Below are 17,198 nucleotides of genomic sequence, written 5' to 3' on the forward strand. Positions count from 1 at the left end.
GTTCTAGGGGATTGATGACCACAGCAGTTGAGTCCCATAGTGCTCAGAGCCATTTGAACCATTTTTTGTTATCTTTGAACTGTGGTTCATCATTAATAACAAATTCCATAAGTTAATGTACATATTGTAAATGTACTGCTGATACCTCCAATTCCCTAAGTATCTGCAAGGTGATCTTGGGTGCTCTCCACCTATTATTCTGATTATGCACTTTTGTACAATGAATACTTTTTCTCTTAATGATGAGTTAATTTACTGATATGTTTGTCACCAAAATTTGCAATAACCCTTAAAGCATAAGATGCTGAACTGAAATGTTTCATCCGCTCATTGATGCGTTTCTTCCAGTTAATTTTTCATCAATGCACACACCCACAAATTTCGAATATTCTGCTTAGCAACAGATTTCTGTTCCAAATCTATATTTATCAATGGTATTATGCCATTTACTGCACAGAACAATATATACTGTTTTCTCAAAATTTGTTGTGAGATTATCTGTAGACAACCACTTCATTTCCTGAATGACATAAATCACAATTTCCTCAGCTAATTATTGTTTGGGTATGATTACTGCATCATTAGAAAAATAACTAGTTTTGCATCTTCATGAATGTAGAGTGCCAAGTCATTAACATATATTAAGAAAAATTTGGGGAACAAAACGAACACTGTGGGACATTGTTCTTGATACCTCCCCAGTTAGAGGACCGCTGACTTTACTGTTACTGTTAATTTCTACCTTCTGGACTCTTCCACTTAAATACGAATTAAACCGTTAGTGCATGTCCAACTCACAACAGGCTTTCAGTTCTCTGCTGGAAGTGCTATCAGTTCCATGCGAGCTTTTACTTTGAGCGAATTTATTATTTTCCTAATTTCAGTTGAGGTGCGTTGAATTTCAATTCTATCAAATTGCACAGATACTGCTTCTTCCATGTACATCCTATTATTTCCTAATAAACACCTGGATCCTATTTTCTTTACACCATTTACAAAATGATTATTGAAATTACGTCTTACTTCTGGTTTTTGTTAAACTTTTCATTGAGTTTGATAGAAATACAGTCTTCCTGTGATTTCGAATGTCCTGTTTCCTTTCTAGCAATATCCCAAACTGTTTTATTATCAGAGGTGCGAATCTGAGACATTATGCACACAATTCTTGACTTTTTAATACCTTTTCTTAATACAGTGCAAGTTTTTTTGTAATACTTTGCTCTTTCTGGATAATTATCCTTCTGGCTGTAAAATAAATTTCCATTTTCTGCATAAAACATATTCTTATCTGTTTACTAAGTCACAGCTTTTTAGATTGTTTCTTACGATTACGTTTTGTTTGATTCCTTAGGGAAATTATTTTCGCATTAAATTTGAAATTGGCATCAGGTTCCCTGTAGATCTCATCCCATTCTCTTGCTAGCTCTTATCAAATATATGCTTCTGTCCAGTGTGCACACTGACAGTGACTGTCAAAAAATCTGCAAAGCCATGTCAATAGCAGCATGAATTAAGCAAAGCATTACCATATGACCTTGTCTGTCTGGTACTCACTGCTTACAATGCTATTCGAAAGGCACCCGTGGTGGAAATGACACTGCGGCAAAGGTATGAGCTTAGAGATATCCACTAAGGCAAAATAGGCCAAAGAGTGCTTGTTGGCATTCAAAAAATGGAGTGAAGATGAAGGCTGTGAAAACTGGCATAACCCTCTCAACCACCACTTGTCACTCTATGATGTAGAGCAGCACAAACTTTATGCAAGGAAGCAATCTTGTTGCCTTTCACAAGTTTCCTGTGACAAGTTTTTGCAAGCCCAGTGCATGTCTTGGCCAAGTGATACATGATGTAGGGTCATTGCGCACGGGTTTAACAAAGCAGGATGGGTGGAACAGGAACCAATATTGACATCGATCAAGTTTACAATACTGAGTATGACCTGTTAAAATAGCATCTACAACGAATTGTACAGATGCAGGCTTGGTTGCTGCTTTCATGTGGGCGGACAAAGAGAGATAGAGAGAGAGAGAGAGAAAAGAGAGAGAGAGAGAGAGAGAGAGAGAGAGAGAGAGAGAGAGAGAGAGAGAGAGGCGACAGGGGACAGGGAGGGGGACAGAGAGAAGACAGTAACGGAGCTAGGGCCTGAGGTGCACAGGATGAAAAGGGGATATTTGAGCGGATGTTGGAAGGAAAACAATGACAGGACCTTCCTGCCTCCTCCATGTGCTTCTGCTGATTGTACATGTAGCAGCTCCTGTTCCAAGTGCCCTCTGCTCTGCATTCACAGGGTCAAAATTCCGCTCAGTTGAGATGCATGTCATTTTTCACTGATATCAGCGTTAGCATCCATCCATGAACACAACCACACCCATGGCCACTGCTCCAGCAACTTACGGAAGCACACACTGCCCTGTTCTCCTTACATCTCTGAGCCCATCATGTCATATCACATTACTACAACTAACATGAATTAAGTGTTGCGTACGTTTGAATTGTTTAAAATGCCTGTCCATACAACGAACGTTTAAGTACTAATGTACCTGAAACTCTTATTATGTTTCGTTACTATTGTGTCAGTAGTGGGTGGTACTTTCTTTTTTAAATATCTACGTACAACTCCCCCGCAGCATTTGCATCTTGATAATAACTGATGAATACGTCTACTACGTATTATACACAGTTAATACACTTTTTGGCCATGGCATGCTGTAATGGGAGTGGTGGTGATGAAGATACTGAAGCAACTTGCTGCTGTTGCTGTGGTATTCCAGAAAATGAAATGAGGGTACAGTTGGTAAATATGTGAAGAGCAACTGGCTTTGAGACAGTTAGCCACACCACCTAAACGTCCTAAGCCAACGAGCATAGACGTATGTAAGATGACGATGATGGCTGATCTATATCTACATTAGTATTCTGCAATTCACAATTAATGGCCTGGCAGAGGGTCATGGAACTATCATTTTAATCTACTTCTCTACCATTCCACTCTCATTGCGTGCAGGGAAAACGAACATGTACATCTTTCCATGTGAGCTCTGATTTTTCGTACTTTACTATGATGATAATTTCTCCCTACGTAGATGGGCACCAATAAAATACCACACTGATGACAAAATTCGTGTTTGAGATTTCATGAAAAAGTCTTGCTGTAGTGAAAAACACCTTTGTTTTTTACCACGACCCCAGTTCATGTAGCATATCTATAGCACTGTCTATTTCGCGATAATACAAAACGAGCTGTCCTCTTCTGAATTTCTTTGATGAGCCCTACCACACTGTAATACTCCACAAGAGCACAGACAAGCCGTTTCTTTAGTTGACCTGTTACGTTTTCCAAGTGGTCTGCCAAGGAATCAGTCTTTGGTTTGCTTTCTCCAGAGCATTATCTACATGAATGTTATGATTTTATTTATTCGTGAGTGTAATTCCTATATATTTAGTTGAGTTCACAGCTTTTAGGTTTGTATGATACATATATTGCGAACGAAATTTAGCACATTCCTTTCAGTACTCAGGTGGTTGACTTCATAACTCATTATTTACAGTCAATTGCTATTTTTCACATCATACCGATATCTTTATCACTTCACAATTCGTTTTGATCATCTGATGACTTTACAATAAGGTAAATGACAGTATAATCTGCAAATTATCGAAGAGAGCTGCTCAGATTGTTTCCTAAATCGTGTATGTAGGTCAGAGACAAGAGAGGGCCTATAACACTTACTTGAGAAACGTCAGATATTACTTCGATGGCTTTCTGTCAGTTATTACGAACTGTGACCTTTCTGGTACAAAATCACGAATCAGTGCACACAACTAGGGTGCTACTCCAGGGGCACACAATGTAATCGAAAGTCACTTGTGAGGAATTGAGCCAAAAGCCTTCTGTAAACCAAAAAATACGGAATTCATGTAATGTCATTTGTCCAAATCAGCCATTACTTTGCGAGAATACAGAGCTTGTTATGTTTCACAAGAATTATGGTTGTCGAATATGTGTTGGCTGTTTGTCAATAAATGAAGTCTTCAAGGTAATTCATAATGTTCAAACAGATAATATTTTCCAAAAACCTATTCCAAAGCGACTTTAGTGGAATATGTCGGCATTTCATCGGATTACTCCCATTTCCTTTCTGGGTTCTGGTGTAATTTGTGTAAATATCCTGTCTTCGGGTACCTATCTTTCTGCAGTTGAAGAGTTGTACATGACTGCTAAGTATAGAGCTATTGTATCAGCATATTCTGATAGGAATCTGAGTGGTGTACAATCTGGACCAGAGGCATTGCTTTTCTTAAGCGTTTTAAGCTGCTCCACTACGTTTAGGATACCCACTTCTAACTTACTCATGTAGGCAGTTATTCTTTATCAGAATTTTGGAATACTTACTTTGCTTTTCCTGTGAAGGAATTTAGGAAATTCGCCTTCACTAACTCGTTTTAGTAGCACTGTCGTCAGTAACTTTACCATTGTTATCACGCAGTGAAGGTATTAATGCACTATGTCAGCTGTATACTTTACATACAACCAGAATTTCTTTGGGTTTTCATCCAGATTACGAGACGGAGTGTCGTTCTGGAAACTATTAAAAGTCTCTCTTATTGAAATTCGAGATAAATTTTGAGCTTCTGTGAAACTTCGCCATATTTGTGGTTTTTGCATTCTTTTAAATTTGGCATGTGAATTTCATTGCTTCTGCACCAAAGGGCTGACTTGTTTCGTGTCAGCACCACCTCTTAATTTGACACATATCTCTCAGTTATTACTTATTTTACTTTAAACAACATCTGGACTATGTTTAGAAAGATTTATCTGGAGGAGTGGAAACTGTCTCTTCGGAATGTGTCAAGCGAATTTTTATCTGCTTTTGCAAGGGCAAAAATTTTGTGTTTATTTTAGTTAGTTTCGATGTTACAGTGTTCACTCTTGTGAACTCTTCATGGCTACAGAACACTGCGGTCACTAATCCCTTTATCTGTTATGCTCCCTGTTTGGTCAGGGTCATTAAGATATCAATGATGTTTTCGCAACCATTTACACTTCAAGTGGGCTCCTGAACTCATTGTTCGAAATAATTTTCAGAACGGTTTCTAACGACGTTTTATGCCTACCACTGACATTAAACATTTATTTTCGCCAATATATCAAGGGTAGACTGAAATCCCCACTAACTATAATTGTACGATTGGCATACCTATTTGAAATGACAAGTTTTCTTTGAACTCTTCAACTGTTTCATCGAAGTCAGAGCGTCGGTAAAGGGAACTTATTAATTTACTCCAGTCGGTAGGTGTAAACTCCACCCGTACTAATCATAATGTGTTGACTTTCAGTCAGCATCTTCATCTTCATTAGTTAAAACGTCTGGCCTCGGAGGCTGTGGTCGATCTGTGAAACTACTTCTTCATGACATTTCATTGCCAACTGCAGGCAACAACTTCCGAGGTGAGTCAACGACTGGGTACCAGGCTGTGCAGGTTCCAACATTGCCTGTCCATGACTGATTTCCAGTATGATAATGAGTTCCACGAACAAGCATAAGGCATGGCCACGGGCATTCCTCTGAGTCCAGCTGTTGATAATCTTTTCATGGAATTTTTTGAACAGGCGCTGCAGTCTGGCAGTAAAACCCCTTTAAAGTGGTATCGGTATGTGGATGAGACTTCTGTGATATGGAATCACAGTGAAGAGAACTGTATGGTTTCTTGGTGTATCTGAATAGTATTAATCCAAGGATACAATTTATTATAGAGGAACAGAGAAATGGACAACTAAATTTTTTGGATGTATCAGTAATTAAACAGGCAGATGCGAGTCTAGGGCAGAAAGTGTATAGAAATGAAACACACACTGAGCATTACCTTCATAAGGATTTGAACCATCATCCCAGGCTGAAGAGAGGTGTTATTAGAACACTGGTGGATAGAGATAGTGAGATGTGTGAGCCAGTATTTGCAAGATGATCTAAATCATTTGCGAATGACTTAAGAAAAATGGATATGCTGACAACGAGATATATCAAGCACTTCATCCCAGAAGGAAAGTGTGTGACAACATTCAGCAAGAACAACTGTCAGCTGGAAAAGTTTTTGTTCCATTTATTTATTAATATATACTACGAACCGTATTGGGAAAGTTCTGGCCAAGTTTCTAGTTGAAATAGTCTTTAGATCCACAAAGAAGATTGGTGAGTGGAAACATAGGCTTCTGAGGCCGTCGTCACAGCTAATAAAATTCTTCTGGGTTTGAGGCCGCATTGTCAATTATAAAATTTTGTAGTTGACAATGCAACCTCGAACCCAGAAGAATTTTATTGACAATGCGGCCTCAAACCCAGAAGAATTTTACTGACCAAGATTAGTCAGTGCTTAAGATTGGCGAAAGACGCACGACACCTCTTAAGCAACTCCTGAGGTGTATGAAATTCCATGTGGCTGTGGGAAGGTTTATATTGGAGCAAAGATAAGAAGTGTCGATACCTGCTAAACTGAACACAAAACTGTCAAATGGGATGTACCGACAAATTAGCTGAAGTAGAACAAGTTTTTAAAGATGGTGATCATGAAATAAAATTTAGTGAGACAAGAGTATTCGCCAGAACACCAATTATTTTGCAGGTATGTATACGAAAACTACAGAAATTCAGGACCACCACAATAATTTCAACAGAATAAAGGAAGGCTTAAAGTTAGACAGGATATGGTGGTCCACTTTGTTCCAACGACGTGACGATCGATTACATTCAATCCAGAATAATGACATTAGTTAGAGGTAGACTTACAGTCGGCCCCATGTGACGTATGGTGATGCCCTCTATATAAATGGGATCTCCACGACCTGGCTGCTATCATTGACTCACCTCCGAAGATGTTGCCCGCAGTTGGCTACGAAACATCAGGAAGAAGTTGTTTTACAGATAGACCACAGCCTCTCAACCCGTAACTTTTAATTGATCACCTGTACTACCTCACAGGAACAATCCATTTAAATTTCACTACAAGGTAAACTATTTCGAATACCAATGAACACTACACCACCAACTGTATTTCAACTATTCTTTGTGAACATGGTTAGGTCTCTTGAAAAATTTCAGATCAACTTATTTCCATACATTTATTGTAGTTGTATCTACCCTCTTTCGGTGTTGTACTTGCATCCTTTGAAACTGAAGACATTTCTGCACTTACCTGAGACTCTCTAACCTAAAAAAAAAGACCAGACTCCTCTACACATTCCCCATACTCGTGGAACTGCTTCCTTTGTATAGTTGACTCCTGACCCACTTAGCAGAACTCATAAATTCACCACCTTTTGGCGCTAGGCGACGTATCTGCAACCTACACAGTTGCAGAACAGTCTGGGACTGATTCAGACCTTCACTCCACTCTGCACCAAAGAACCACTTTCAGTTCTGCCCAGGATGCTACAGATGGAGAGCTCCACCTTCATCTCACAAGCAAGACTGGCAGTCTTTACTAGTAAGTCGCCTGAAACCAGAGACAACCTCTTCCAATCCGATGTGGCACATATTGTTAGCACCCACGTGAGCCACCACCTACAGATGGCTATGCCATGCTTTTTATGGCATCCGGAAGCACCCATTTCTTATATGTAAATACACCTGCCAGTATGCACACGGAATGCACAATGGATTTCTTCCCCTCATATGCAGTCTTATCTCTAAATAGTACCATTATACACTTATCAGATCTTTCAATTACCAATAATACTACTCTCTTAGAATGCCCAGTCTTGCATGTTGACAGGACTCCTCTCGAACATGGCAAGTGACTTCATCTGGCTCATCAATTTCATTAGCCATAGAAAGCACCCAAATCTGTTCATCAGACGAAATAAGCAGGCTCTCCAAATGGCACCGTGGAAATTCTTTCACTGCCACCCACATGCAGGAATGACTTCCCACTCAACCACAAGTGCGAAGTCAATCTCAGAGTGGGCTGTGTCCAAGGTGACTGCAACAGTGGACCAATTGGTGGACAACACTGCCTGGAGCTGTGAGCGAAGAATCACCAACTTGATTCTCATCTGAACACAACAATTACTATATCTGTCCATACCAGAACTGGCATAGTAAATACACGGACATATACGGAATATAGGAGTTGAAGGTAAGGAACGCTGACAAAATTTAAAACAAGTCGCTTCTTACAAAAACATGTGTCAGCTCACAGTACTCTGATGTGCTACTGCTGTTACTATGAGAGCTACCACTGGATTGGGTGATTTAAGTGCTGCAAGTAACACAAAACAAATGGGTGATGCAATGTAGACAGTGGTTCTATGCACTACACAGTTAATAAAGTGTATAAATGTGTCTGATAAATACACAAATGTGCACAAAATAAGGGATCTGAAGCTAAAGAACAATAATAAAATAATACAATGATATTAATAATAAAATAATATATAATTACAACAGTAGTAGATGTCACGAAAACATAGTTACAGCAATTGATAAATAGCTTGCTCGCTTGTGACAAACATCAAAGGATAACGATGTCAAGCCATGTATCAGAAGTCCCTACTGTGAGCCTGTTCAAGTATTAATGCTGATGAACAGAGAAAATGAGCAAATAATCCTCTAACAATATGTGCTTTCGTTGCAGTAAAGGTGAAGATGTTGCAGCAGCAGGCATCAACATAATGTTGTTCAATCAAATCTACTGTTTGAATACCAGTGGGTGTAAGCATGTTATTGTCAGTGTAATATCGAATAGGGATTTCTTGAAAACCATCGATTTAGTGATGACAAAGTAATATTCGACTTGGATGAATGACATTGACCATGCAATGTGTCAAAGCAGATTTCAGCATTGTTCCACAGAAAAGTTTGCTCTCCCCTGATGTTACTGAGTCATCATATGATCTCTGTAGGGGATTCAGTTGGTACAGTTAAAATATTTAATAACAGATGGAGCACACATCTACAACAGCAGATTTTTAACATTTTAATGAAATGCGGTACAGGATAAGCTAGGGTGTGGGCAAAGATGTCAGTCACATATCCTCCAATTCAACGGCACATTGTACAGTAATCTACTTTTGATAGCTTGCCAAACTATCCACTCATTGGAAACTACCATAGCTCCACTCCATGATGCATTCTGTGCATTGATGGAAGTGGAAATGTATTATTCAACATTACCAGATGTGCGCACTGAATTACGATCTAAATTAAGTTTGTTGGAATACCCAGCTGTAAGGAAGAGTTTATAAAACCCTTCTATTTCAATGTAAATAAACAATTACCACCATAACCAAGTGGACAAAATAGTCTCACCACAAGGGTCTTTAAATGATTGGTCCTGCAATGATGAAGGTAGAAACCAGAAGAACCACAAAATTGGTTCTGTGGGAGTCCACTTAGAGCATGTATATATTTTTCAAAAATTCTGTTTCAGTCAAAATATCAGCTACTGCAGGAGATTTTGCATGGAGTTAAGGCACTAACATACTGAACTACCAGCAAAAGCAATGATATTCTACCACCTGAAAATGTAAAACCACACAGCACATTCTTATTTGTTAACATCTCAGTGGAAAATCAGGATATCTGCAGATATTTCTGCTTTGATCGCCACATGCAAGTCAATATATTTTATTTCAGTGAGACATACTTAAGCATACCACAGCTGTTGGTCTGAACTTCTGAACAGGACAATCTGAATTTAAAGCATATTTTCCAAGCATGTGTAGGAGCTCACATGTCACTCAATGAATTCGTTATATGTGAGGACTGCCAGAGTAACTCTCAGTATAGCTTGCTGGTTACAGATAAAACTAGTAAATTGAATGAGGGTCAATAGAAACAAAACTTCAACAAGTTTCTTCAGAAAGGCAATGCACCAAAACGTGCCTGTGTCAGTATATTGTACACTATGTACAAATTTGCGCATGTGCTGCACAAACATTCAGAGGACGCAAAGCAAGTGCGTTTGACCAAAAAATGGAGCCAATCAACACTAAATTAATGGAACTGAAGGTCTTGTTAATGGAGGTGCTACAAATGATGTGTTGTTGAATGCTTGAATACAGCAATGTGAACTGTGTGTCAATGAGAAATTAAAGAAGTCAATGCAAAACTAACGTATATGTGGAACAACAATGTGATAGCTAAGACACTTCACTCCCATCACCACCAATTGTCTCAAAGTATATGGAAGTTGTAAATTTTCAAAAATGGCTTAGTATACAGCAGCATGTTGGCGAAAAAGTGTAATGTTAAAAACTGAGGTGCAGATGGCAATTTGACAGGAGTTACTTTTGTGAAGGTTAGGTCAACTGCAACGAGACGAGCATCTCTCAAACAATTAGCCAGTGTGGAGATACTGACATCAGAGAACATCATATACAGTGCCGCTATGTGTGGGAAATACGGGAGTTATGCTGACTGATGGTGGGGCTTATAAACCAAACTGCACCTTCCAGTGTGACACCAACGTGAATTCTCTCTCCTGACTTTAAACTGCACGCAAGAATGAAGAGCAACGCCATGGCCTGGCTACTGGGACACATTGCCTATGCTAATTTTGAGATACGACAGTCACGCCATGCACCGACAGGCTGAAAGAGCTGTCAGGGACTATGGATAAAAGCAGAAACAGGAGGAGTAATGCTGAGTTAAGACAGAACATATGGGGGTCATCAGGGCAAAACCATATTTGTTAGGTAAGCACTCAATATGCTTAACCAAGAAGGCAATAAGAACAGGGAACAAGTAATTTCAAAGATTGCCTAGGTTGTTACAGTTAATAATTTCGAAAATGTCAAATGTTAAAAATATACCCTGAAACTCTAAAAACATGTGGTCCAATATTATGCATTACCAATGCATGTAAAACCCCAAAAGGATGAACGGAAGTCTCAGAGCGAGAAATAGAGCAATAGCAGCTCCACATAATGTAGGTAAAATAGTCGAAGTTCAGACACTGAGACACTGAACAATCCACCTCTAGTAACTAAATGAAATCATAGCTCGATTATGACTGCTTACAGCTTCAGCTGGTAAAGAGAATGCAGATCACATGAACAAAATATTATCGATCTTACCTGAGCTTAGAAAAATATACATCGTCGAGTAATTGAGGAGAGAGTTGTTCATGAGCTTTACAGACCTGCATGCAGAATATTTCTGATAATATGAGGAATGGATTATGTATGGTAGGCTGATCTCAAATACACAAGACTACTAACAATCAAATAATGGTTTCTCAGGGTCACAGACACATTCAAATTTCGCTTGGGCCTTACCTTTGAAAGGAAAGATAGGGAAGGAGGTTTGAGAGGTTTCTGAACAATTGTTGCACACAGGACTAATCGACTGTCCAACAACCTTGAGACATGATGGAAGTGAATTTTACGACAGGCAGTTCAAAACAGAATTGGAATGATGTGGGATAAATCACTATTCAACATTCTCCCATTTGGAAGCTAGTATTGCCAATTGGTTGCACTGAACAATTAAAAACCGAATGTGGAAGCAATTGATCTTCAACATATGTGCAAATGGCTGAACATACAGCCACAAATCATTGACAAGTATAATCACATTATTCACCACAGAATTAAGAACAAACCTACTGATGTCACAAATGAATTACGGGAAAGCTTTGAACCCAATATTTTCCTCATAGAGCTGGTCATAAGATGTCGAGGGAACAGGACTTTGATGAAATGGGGTAGTTTCTCATCAAAGCTCAACAGCTGGGTGAACACTCACAATCCTATGTAATATGAACAGCAAAGCTCAAACCATGCAGTAGTGGGACATGAGTGCTAGGAAACGTATCAACAAAGTTGGAGGTGGTATTCTCGAGAATCTGCCATCAGAAGTTTGTATCTCTGGATACAATTTCTGTATAGCTGGAACAAAATTGAAATAGCACCTAGCTTATGGTGATAAGGGCTTTAAGGTTCTGGACAGTGTATGCAAAGAGGACAACACTGCCTACACTACAAATAAATCTCATCATATTGCAGACCAAATGCTCACTCATTGATAAGGCTGTGCAAGTATGTCATTGATAAGGCAGTGTTTGCTTGAACTTAAATTGGATACCGGACTAACCTTCAAGCAATACTGAATGCAGCTCACTGCATACTAAAGAAGAAAAACCTATGGGATGTTTAAAAAATTGGTATATATGAAGACAGTAACTGTTCTCGAGAGAACAGATACTGTAGATGACTGTGCAGCTTTTCCCTGGAATAAGTGATAACTGAAACCCTCAGCTGCTGACAGGTGTTGTTGATATACCTCGATGTGGACAGCTGAAAATGCGTGCCCCGACCGGGACTCGAACCTGGGATCTCCTGCTTCTATGGCAGACGCTCTATCCATCTGAGCCACCGAGGACACAGAAGAATAGCGCTACCGTAGGGACTTATCACTTGCACACTTCCCGTGAGACATTCCCAACTGTCCACAATTCTACCTATGTAATGTACCTTGTAGACATTTCCAGTGAAAAGCTGCACGGTCATCTACAGTATTGGTTCTTTCGAGAACAGTTACTGTCTTCATATATATAGTTAAAGGCTACCCAGCCATTGACCTTCGTCTGTGCGAATGCGCACAGATTGCCCAAACTCTTATGGGAATCGCTAAAGTGTGCGCGAGTAATGAGTGAATGAGCAAATGTCTGTAAGTTACAGCCACTGGTTTCATTAGATAGGAGAGCTGAAATCATATTTCGAGCAGTACAGAGTGCCCGAAAATGCGAAAATTAATTACAAACAGCAAAAGGCATAATATGACCATGGAGGCCATCGCTATCATTAAAGGCCTATCTTTACAAAACAGGAAATGGCTTGGGCTGTACATTTAAAAAAAGGCCCACAGCAATGGTACTGGAAAGAAGGATTAAAAACATAAGAGCTGCTTAAACTCGCCAGAAAATTTAAAATAACGAGATTTCACAGCGTTTTTATGTAGGATACACTGCCTGAGACAATGTGGAAATACAAGAAACGTGGAACTGTCAATTTGGATGTTGTTTGGGATACGGAGCTCTTGGTGATTTAAGGCCACCTGAAGAATTGTGTTGTCACTTCACCAATAGGAACCAGCTCCTGTACAATGTTCGACTCTACCATGACATCAGTTGATACCTCTGAGGATATTTCTGCATGATACTTTTCCTGAAAATTGCATAAAAACAAGAAGTATGCAAGTCTCCACATCATCTGAATCTACGATGTAACGACGTTCACTCTAATCCTAATTGATATAAATTGAAAGCAAACTACTTTCCTCCAACATATGAGCATGGGGTAGTGATGTGCTGCATTGGCTGGTCTGGAAACACACAAAAGCATGGCTAACGTCACTGAATTAATAATAAATTGCATCTAGGGAATGGGGAAGTTGTGGCAATACCTCCTGGCTCTTGCGACACTGACAATTCATATGCATACTTGAAACGTTTTCTTAAAGGATTTGAGGTACATGCAAACATTAATATGTTGAAATCAGAGATAAAAGCAAAACACATTGAGGACCTTAGTCACAAATATTCAATAGGATGGCTACTAGGTGTCTCGAAAGGTCAAGTGATGGTGCATAATACTGATAAAATTTTTTTAGTTATCAACCGGTGGCCATATCACCTGTCAGTACAATTCGTGTAGAGTGTAATAATATTGCAACGAATTTTCTAACTTGACAACAGATTAGTCCATACTATTTATGCATTTTTTCCTACAGTGTGTCCTGCCTATACGAGTGAAGAAAATGAAGTCCATAATGAACATGGGCTTCTACATGAAGGTTCACAACCATCAGGAATGTGGCAAGTATCGTGAAGTTACACTGCTGAAGCAGAAGCCAAAAGTGAACTCCGGGAGGTAACGAAGGAGTATGGCGTGCCCCATACTGGCAGACAAGGGAGTCATTGAATAAGAGGGAATAGGACAAGTGGCCAGGTGTGAAACGGCATGCCTATCCAATGAGGACATCATGCCAGTATGACTAGCAGCTCAGCGTCTTCTGCATATACTCTCAACTGGGCTTGTAAAAAGCCGCCAGTAGCGAAACATATTCCATAATAGTGGAGTGTGTTACGACTGCACATGATGGACAGAGGTGCTGAGGAATGAACTAAACACCCACAGTCTAGTTATGAATGGGCATGGGATAAAAAAATGGAGGAGGGTTGTCTGATCCTCTACCCTGGAAGTACCACTTAGGACTGGGTACTATGTACAGCCAGGTAAGAATACATGGGATGACCAAGAAAGTTTCCTATCAGACATGAGCGCCAGGAATTTTCTAGTTACAGCGAGTGGAAGAACAAAAGGTGCAAGATTTAAAGAGGGTGTAAGATACTCATTCCGCCTCCAAATATTCATATAAAAGATTTTGGCAGTGGAAAAGTGAAAGCCACTGCCCATGCCTCACGAGAAAAGACGATAGGAACGACGCTGAAGACGCCACTCAAGGAGACAAGTTGATGTAGAACTGCAACAGATTGTAAAATCATTGACGAAAAGGGAGCTGAGATGCCTGGTGGGAGAGTCCACAATATGGTTAATTGGGATAGCAAAGATAATGATACTCTGTACGAGTATTCAGGCTTCTCCTTTTCCTGGATAAATGTGACACAGCCAAACCATATAAACCTCGAGAAAACTTTGTCTTTCAGAACTTCCTGTAGTAAATGGGGGCAAATACCTCTGAAGCCCCGCATGTATAGAATACAGAGAATACCAGCCCTCTAGCAGATGCATCAGGATGATGTTTCAAAATGTGAAGAGCACATTTCTGCAAGCAAATCACATCGCTGCATGCCTCAGTCCACCAGGGACCAGGACATGCTACAGTAAACTTGAAGTGCATGATATTGAACATACTGCAGCAGCAAGGATAACGTTCAGAAGACACTTTACCTGGTCATCACATCTGCGTACAGGTCATGAGGGAGGAGTAAAGCCTCCAGTCGGCCTTGGAAAGCTGCCAATTGGATTTGCACTTAGGTGGGATAGGAGTCGGTGAATGGATAGCACATAGGATGTTATCACTTGAGTATGTGTCAGAGGGAATGGGCCATTCAAGACGATGGATGAGCTGGACAGTGCAGAACGAGAGGTCCAAATGGTAATAAATGTGCATGGAATCTGAAAGGAACGTGGGTGCTCCAATGGTAAGAGAGATGATTCAGAAGGTCAGTTAATAGGGAAGCTCTTGGACAGGTTCTCCATGAGCCCCACAGCAGATGGTGGGCATTAAAGTCGCCATGCAGCAAAAAGGAGTAAGGGAGCTGAACAATGAGCTAGACCAAGTCCAACTTGGTAACAGCAAATGATGGTGGGGTGTTGATGTTACAAAGAGAAAAGGTGAAATGAGGAAGGAAAATGCAGACTGCAACAGCTATCAGTGGAATGTTTAATGAGATGGATCACCAGCATGGTCTCCCTGCGAGGTGGAATGGTGTCCTTGGGGGAAAGGTTATAGAGGACCTGAAGGAATTTTTTTTTTCTTGGAAGCAGAAAACAAGCGGACACTGAAATTCCAAGGGCAGCTGTAATTCCTCCTTGTTGGATCTAATGCCAGGAATGTTTCATTGGAGAAGAGTTATAATGGGGATTGGGGATGAGGGAACAAATGAAGGTTAGTCACCCTGATGGCTGCTGGGTGCCAGCCTTCAAACCTTCACTGCTACAGAGGGCAGAGGCTGGAGAATACTGTTCCATGAGATCTACGAACATACTAGCATTCTCCCTTGGTCAGCCAGTGAATTCCATGGCAGAAAATCGGTAGGCAGTGGGCACCAGCAAAATGGAGGTCAGCTGGGTGAGGGTGTATGTGCCAAAAGCACTGAAGGGGATCTCCAAGTCAGGAAAGGAGAAAACCGTTTGTTTTTTGTTTCATTTCTTAGAGCTTTCTAGTTGGAAGATGAAGACCATGTTTTTGGCTGTAGAAAGTCTTTGCACAAGTATTGCTTTTGATCTTTCAGCCTGACAGTTGTGCAGCAGGTGATTTCGCCACCAGGGCAAAGATCTGATGGCTTGTTGCGCAGCTGTAGGAGGAGTTGGGATGCTACTGTGGCCTGAGTGATTTCACTACTGCAATACTGAACTTGAGGTTGCAAGTCTCGGTGGGCATAGTCTCCATTATGCATGGCATAGCAAAAACGGTACTGTAAATGCCAGATGGTAAAATGCACGGATTTAGACTAGCTAACAACTTCAAGTAACAGGGTGGGGTTTTATGTCTGACTCGGATCTCCTGGATGGGAACAGGATAAATCTTGAGGAGTGATGCTGTACGCAGTTGTTGGGCTTGAAAATCGCAACACATCTTTAGAAGCAAAGTTGCATTACATAAATGAGAAAAGAATTTCACAGGGCCTGCAACTGCAACAACACCTTTTGGAATAATGCACGCATAAAACGTAGCAAAGGACTGACCACCTCTGGTACGTGATACCATGAGGAACTTACGTGCAGCTGAGAGGGACTTCAAATCTTTAGCCTCATTCTGTTTATGTTTAGTAGACACACTAAGATGGTGATATTGAGTCACTGAAAAAAAAATCCCCCATTATTGCAAACATCTCCAATGGCATGTTCCCTCCACCCTAAGTGACTGTTCACACCTCAGGCCACACCTCCCGAACTCCAGGCAGAGGGACCAATAGGCATTTGGGAAGGTAACAGCTTAGGCAGTCACCCCTCTCTGTGCCTGGCCTGTATCAGAGGGTATGTGCAAACCGTACCTGTTGACCTGGAGCTGGGAATTGCGCATTACCTTGTGAACTATGCAATACCTTGTCACCTGTAATGTGTGTAATGAATGGGCAAGCCTTCAGGAACACACTGGGATGAAGGAGAAACAAAGAAAATGAGGATTCAAAGGTTAAGTCTTCACAACCTTACTGAAACTGGCACCAGCTAATTATGTTTCTTCTTGATGGTGGCCCATAAACTGTCACCACTACAAGCTTGTGTGTTTCCTGAGCACCACTGTGGCACAGCATTGAAAGAGCTGTTCAACACTATATTCATTAACCTAGAAGGCTGGGAATCAGCTCAAATTTTTGGGTATATAGCCACTCACTCTTTCTTCTTTCTTCTTCTACGTCAGTATGACATTAGCTTGTGCCCATCAAGATGAATCTGTTGAATTTCATGTGATGTTCTGCATTAAGCACAATACAGCTGCTGATATACCACC

General features: G+C 40.4%; 1 protein-coding gene across 4 annotated transcripts in view; it reads right to left on the bottom strand.

Moving 5' to 3' along the window:
* LOC124720405 (zinc finger protein 99-like) overlaps positions 1-17,198 on the bottom strand; it is a 146,652-nt gene that overhangs the window by 33,157 nt on the left and 96,297 nt on the right. The gene's annotated exons all lie outside the window — the stretch shown is intronic.

Source organism: Schistocerca piceifrons, chromosome 11, assembly GCF_021461385.2.
Source record: "Schistocerca piceifrons isolate TAMUIC-IGC-003096 chromosome 11, iqSchPice1.1, whole genome shotgun sequence".
Taxonomy (NCBI): Eukaryota; Metazoa; Arthropoda; class Insecta; order Orthoptera; family Acrididae; genus Schistocerca; species Schistocerca piceifrons.